Genomic DNA, 6,740 nt, shown 5'->3' with positions numbered 1-6,740 from the left:
ATCCCGGCGTTATGGAATCGAGCCCCACATCAGGCTCCTCCGCTAGGAGCCTGCTTCTTCCTCTCCCGCTCCCCCTGCTTGTGTTCCCTGTCTCGCTGGCTGTCTCTATCTCTGTTGAATAAATAAATAAAATCTTAAAAAAAAAAAACCATTACGTGGACTATAAGCCCAACTGTCACCGTAAACAAGGATATATGTGCTAACGGTAATCGTTTGTAAGGTGCATTAGAGATGGTTTCAATTTTACTTATTTTATTGAATTATTTTACTTAACAATTGGGAAAAATAATGTTTGTTTTTTAAAGTGCTCATTCAAAGAATGGAATTACCTACGGTGGAGGCAGCTATAATGCACACATGCTACTTTGGTGAGTCACAAATCTTTGCCTGTGCCCTAAAATCTAAAACGGTCTCGCTCTATTGATCTGGGAGAGGAAACCCATTCCAAAAGCACACAACCCATTACAGGAAAAGTCCCGGACTTAGCAGCTAGCTTTCCACCCAGGGACCTTTCACAATGAACTCTTCGTGCTAACAGTGAAGCCAGGGCAATGGGTCTAAAACTTCTGTGCGCCCTAGAATCTCCAAAGCCACTTGTTATAACTGCAGAAGTGGGAGCTCCACCCTCAAAGATTTGAATTCAGGAAACTGGGCATGGGGGGGAGCAGGCGTTCACATGCTATAAATGTCTTGTATAAAATTCTGATTCTGAAACAGATGACCATGCTATGAGGGACTAAGAAGAACAGAAGAAAGGCAGCATTAAAGCCAGCATACTATTTTTCATGGTCAAATACTAGAGATCACAAAGGTGTGGGAAGGAAGATGTTAGACTCATGTCTTTGGTGCCATCACTTCCCTCATGAGTACCAACAGCGGGTCCCAGGTCCACGTATCAGGACTTAATGGAGAGGACGAAGAGAGGGAGAAAACACTGAGCACATGTACCATTTGACATGGAAACACACCTGCACCCATGTATCTTGGGAAATCAGAGATTCTTCCTCAGGAAAGGTATAGACTGTAACTTAATTTATTTAATTCCCCAAGTTGTACTGGCTATTGTATAGGGTTGAAGTTTGGAGGTATTATTCCTGCAACTACAGAACTGTTCCAGAATCAAAAGTTTGGTACTTTTAGAGAATGACATAAGACAAATCAGGTTTCAATGTTATTTCTGGGTGTGAGGCCAGGAAAGGGGATCCAAGAAAGGAAAAGCCACACTGACTCACAGAGTAGGAAGGACTTCATGGTGGAATGTGTGTGCATTTGTAAGGAAGATTTCAGTGTGCAGGCAGCTGTGAGGTTGGAGGATGTAGAGGCAGAACAAATCACTCTCAAGCCTATGCAGTCCAACCCCTCCCGCTCTCTGCCCATGCTCTAGACTCCCATGATTAGCTTTATCAACTCAATCCCAGTTTCGTTCCGTTCCTTGCAGAACACATTTATGGAAAGCTCCTCTGACTTCAGTCCTAGACTAGGTTCTGGGGACACAGAAAACATGGAAGATGTTTTCTTCTCCTGGTCCCTGTCTTTGAGAAGCTTCAGTGAGTGGCCCGGAGCCAGGCTCACGTTGTGAAGTGAACTCCATTCAGCTAACTCTGAAATCAGCCTGAAGTTATAGTTGCACTTCCAAAACCAGTGCCCGGGCACATGAGTTAGAAACGTACCGGGCTTCCCAATGTAGTAGAAACACAAAGGACAATTATCACTGTGCATGTGGCACAACAGTATTTACAAAATATTTTCAACCACATTATCTCATCTGAGCTTCATGAAGACAGCTTTGTTTTGTTCACCAGCTCATCCCAAGTGCTGAAAATTCTGCCTGGCATGCAGTAGGTCTTAACAAATAGCAGCTGAATTGAATTGAATCCTCCCAGCTGCCACATTTTACAGAAGAGGAAGTAAGCTTGGGCTTGCTCTTTCTGAACCATCCAGGGTCCCCCAGGATCAATCCTAGGCTGACAGAAGTGGTGCTATGATCTTTGCAGCACGATCCCCAAGATATTTTGGTCCATTCATTTACACCGTGTTCCCTCAGGCCCACACTACTCCTGGTTGAAGTAGTTTCCTCAGGCCCACACTACTCCTGGTGAGGAGGTGAGTGGCAACCTCAGCCTAGTGGCTGGACTGCTGGTCAATGAAAGGAGCTCATTGTACCAACTGGAAAGACTGCAGTTCTCCTGTTGGCCTCTAGGTGGAAGCAGCTCTGCATTTTGGGTTGAGAGAGCCAGCAAGTGGTTTTCATGTTAACTCTGTTGCTTCTATTAGTGTCACAAACTGTCCTTTCTATCTGTACTCTTTATCATAATACAAGTCCTTAGAAGGAAGAGTTGATTTACACCACAACTTATGAATAAGCTCCTCACTCATTTTTAATTGCCCAGGGCCCATTGGAAAAACCTACACAGTAAAATCAGTTGCTGTGGGCAAAGGCCACGCTGACTATAACTCATAGCAAAATAAGTCAGTGGTTAAAAGCTTGGACCTCAGAGTCAGGCAAACCCGAGTTCAGGCTAAGCTACTTAACACATGTGAGCTCCTGGGCAAGCTGCTTAATTGCTTGCTCAATAAAATGAGAATTATGCATTCTGTCTAAGGTGGCTGTGAGAAATAAATAACATTCTTCAAGGTCTTAATACAGTGCCTGTAAAATAAGAAGCAATCGATGAATTATGATATCGGAGTAGATGAGTCAAAACCCCTTTCCCTAGGCATAGAGTGAGTTGTGGGAACTCTCACCCTTCTCCATGGTGACAGGGCACTGGGACTCGACACATACCACCAGCTGTATCCAAAAATATCTCCTAATAATTTATCTCCTTTCTTGCAGTTCACCTGGTATGGTGGTGGGAGTTGGGGGCTAGGCAGGCAGGACTGGGATAGCTGGGCCACTCAGAGTTGTGACACGGGTTCTAACACACCTCTTTTGCAACCTCTGCCTGGGGTCTCTTGCCTCAGTGTGGAATGTGGTATTTACCGTCTAGTGGCCTCAGCTGAAACTGAGAATAAAATGTATCCAATTGAAGAACTTATTATACAGGCTTATGTGATGTTAGACTGAATTCTAGTATTCATCCTGGCTAGATCATGCTTGGAATTGTTCTGCTGAGTTCTGAGGACCACCATTTAAGGTAAACTGGAGCCCATCTAGAGGAGAAGCTTCCAGTTAGTGAAGTTAGTGAGGAGATTCATAGGCATCTCATATTAGGTATGACTGAAGAACGTTAGGGTGAAGAGGGCATTTTAAATCTAAATAAAGGAGACAGTAAACACGATAGTGGGTTTTAAATAATAGGAGGATTGCCGTGTGGGAAAGAAATGATGATCTTTCTGGGAAGCTTCAGAGAATGTAACTAAAAAAATATTTAAGAGCATAGAAAGGCAGAATTGAATTCAATTAAGGGGAACATTTCCAACAATTAGAACTGACTGAAAGGAAGCGGTCTGGTCTGCTGGGTTTCTTGACATTGAAGATATTCAAATAGAGGAAGGATTACCATTGGTAGAGAGTTCATCAAACAGTTCACGATGGGATGCTTGACTCTCCAATCTGGAGAATGCTTGGGAGAGCATGAAGTCCTGCCAATTTTATGCTCTTAATTTATCTCTTACGTTACATAGAATGTGAGTCTTACTTAAGTCAAGTCTCAGAGATGACTCAGTGAATCATTCATCAGAGATCACACCTCAGTTCAGCAGCAGTGAATACATCACTACTCATTCTTTAACTCATTTCACCTGGAAAAACAAGACTCTCGTGGTGGTATAGTACAAGTCAGTCTTCAAGGGTGCTTTAGGTGAACCGTGTTGCAATAAACCTGATATCAAAGTTTAGCATTTTACTCCCTTTGAAGTTAACACGTAACTCTTAACACCATCCCAACATGAAACTTTTCTCCTGAATGGCCTACACCCCTGCATATATATCCTTATGTTCAGTATTAAATTGGTATTAAGTGAATCTTTCAGAATCAGGCTTGATCTCACAAGCTGAACTTTTTCCAATTGACTCAAGCACATTCAATTTGCCATTATTAATGTTTTCTCACCGTTTAACCTTTCATTCTTGTTTTCTCTCCACATATGTAAGTATTCACTTACAGTCAGTTTCAGCTCATCTTTTTAAATTACAAAGGCTGTGTGAATGGCGACTCTCCAGCGTATCCTTAATCCATGCTGGGCAAGGAAACACTGAAATCGTCAAGAAGCTGTGGGAGATGCTCTTATAAATGTCAGGCTGTGTCGTTATCAGCGCCCTTGTACCCACCCTTACAATCCAGTGGGCTCAATCAATGTACTCTCAGTTTAGCATTCCGGAATGACAATGGCACAAAGAAAGTTCCTATCAAGACTGGATTACTAACTTCCACTTCCATTCAATACACTGGTGCTAAATGACATCCGTGATAAAATAATGTTATCAAGGGCCTACAGGTAGGAGGGAAAAGTGTAAGATGAAGAAACAGTGAGTGCTCTGCTATATCCATGGTTTAGTGTGTGTTTAGGGCAGTAGAGAAAAATGAAGCAGGAGTGGAAGGTTATAGTTATATTGTTGAACATATTCAATTCCAGATTGAGGAGCGTGGATTAATGTGCTATTTGTTGAGTCAATGAAGGTTCTAGACAAGAAAGCAAGAGTGATCAAGTAGCAGAAAGACCAGGTAGCATCCCTTTTTACTGCTACCTGTAAACTTAATTCCTATCTGCCCTAATCCTTAGCCTTTAACCAGAGTGATCTCCTCCAACCAGGTATCCCAGGGAAACAAATATAAACAACGCCTAGTCAATTAATTATAGTTTAGAAAATTACCTTCACTCTCTCCCTTGCTGTTTGCCCCACATCACCTCATACCAGTGCTCTGTCTTCCAGTGGCTTCCTGGATTCAGACCCTTTGGAATTTATCTGTCATTTAAATCCCAGTACGTCCCTTGGACGTGCAAATTGACCAGATGCCCTAGTTTTTATCTTTGGTTGTCCCCAGGACACAGCTTTTACTCCCCCTCCTGGCCAGTCTGAATAACCTCCAGCCCATCCTGCTCAACTCTGGTCCCTGGGACCCCACCTTGTATCAATTAGTTTGTAAGACCTGTTTTCTTCTGCTCACCACGGAGAAACATCTCCACGCCTTGATTGGCCCTCTGATTCCTTAGCGTGTGACCTAAAACCCTACTCATTTAGAAACAAATCCATCAGCCTAGTTCTTTTTTTAATCTTCATAATTTATCTACACTTTATATGTCCAGCATTATTTTCATGGTCAGCCTTGAGCTGGAGAAGCATTAGAGAGTGAAAAGAGAACAGAAATGCAAGGACTTGATTGCTCAGGGGGAAGACAGTATGGTGGGGGCATTTTGCTATTTCCTCTCCATATGCTATGCTGTGCTCCATGTAAGTGACCATGACTGGAACCACAAATACCTGACCTTTTCCTAACTTGGTATCTTTGCTCCTTTTGCTTTGTCTTCAGGAATGATCCCCACTAAAACCCCAAATCTACTTATCCCAAACCTGTAAATCTTTCAGGATGCCTTTTTCAGAAAGCCTGTTATTAATAACATGGGACAAAATTTTTCTTTCCTGTTATTTTCTCTGTACATCTTGTGATGATTAACTTTGTGTTATCGACTTGAGTGGGTCACAGGGTGCCCAGATGTTTGGTCAAATATTACTCTGGATGTTTCTGTGAGGTGTTTGGGGTGAGATTAACATTTAAAGCAGTATACTAAGTAAAGTAGATTATCTTCCTTAACATGGGTGGGTCTCATCCAATCCTCTGAAGGCCTGATAGAACAAAGCTAAGCTCCCTCCCAGTAAGACAGAATTCTTCCCATCAGACTGACTATAAATTGGGACATTAGCTTTTCTCTTCCCTTCAGACTTGAACTGAAACATTTGCTCTTCCTTGGTCTGGAGACTGCCAGCCTTCAGAGGGGAACTATAGGTTCCAGAACCAAGAGAACCAAGGTTCTCAGACCTGCAGACTTTGGACCAGTTCTTCTGGGTCTCCATCTTAACCATTCATATGGCTGAACTATTCATTTTATATATGTATATATCCCATTAGCTCTGTTTCTTTGCAGGATCCTGATTATTAATATACCTCTCATGAGACAATTATATATTACCCCCTCTTTGCTCGTTCAGTCCTTATCAATGCAACTCCCATTCTAGTCGTTATGCAATTTTTTTCTTAACCTCTGGTTACTTCTGTCTCTGAATATATGTTTATGCTCTTCCTTCTGGCTGGGATGCTTTTTATTTTTTTGCCATTTATTATAATCCTAGTCATCATTAACTTCAGGAAGCCTGATTTGATATGGTTAGCTCACTCTCCTTTCTGTCCACTGGACTTGTAATCAATAACCACATAGTTAAGCATGTCATTATTTCAAGTTTTCTATATGTTAGTTTGATGTCTCCAGATGATGTTTAACAAAACAAAACTCTCCACTAGAAAGTGTTAGGCATAAAATTAAGCTTGATATCCCCAAATCAATAAAACATCATTCAAGAAGTTTGCAGTCAAATGGGAAAATAAATAGATGATAGATCGATCAATAGATGATAGATTGATTGATCTTGTGTTGAAATACATGTTTCTGAAAAATGTTTTAGGTACATAAATGATGGAGTGATTAATATCTCTACGCAATCATTAAGTGTTCAAGAAGGGATAATTGTTGATTTGGTACTTAAATGATAAGAATTCACTGAACCCAGAAGATGGAAAAAT

The sequence above is a fragment of the Ursus arctos genome, unplaced genomic scaffold (genome assembly GCF_023065955.2).
Source record: "Ursus arctos isolate Adak ecotype North America unplaced genomic scaffold, UrsArc2.0 scaffold_4, whole genome shotgun sequence".
In the NCBI taxonomy this organism is placed as follows: domain Eukaryota; kingdom Metazoa; phylum Chordata; class Mammalia; order Carnivora; family Ursidae; genus Ursus; species Ursus arctos.
This window is presented reverse-complemented; position numbering follows the sequence as displayed.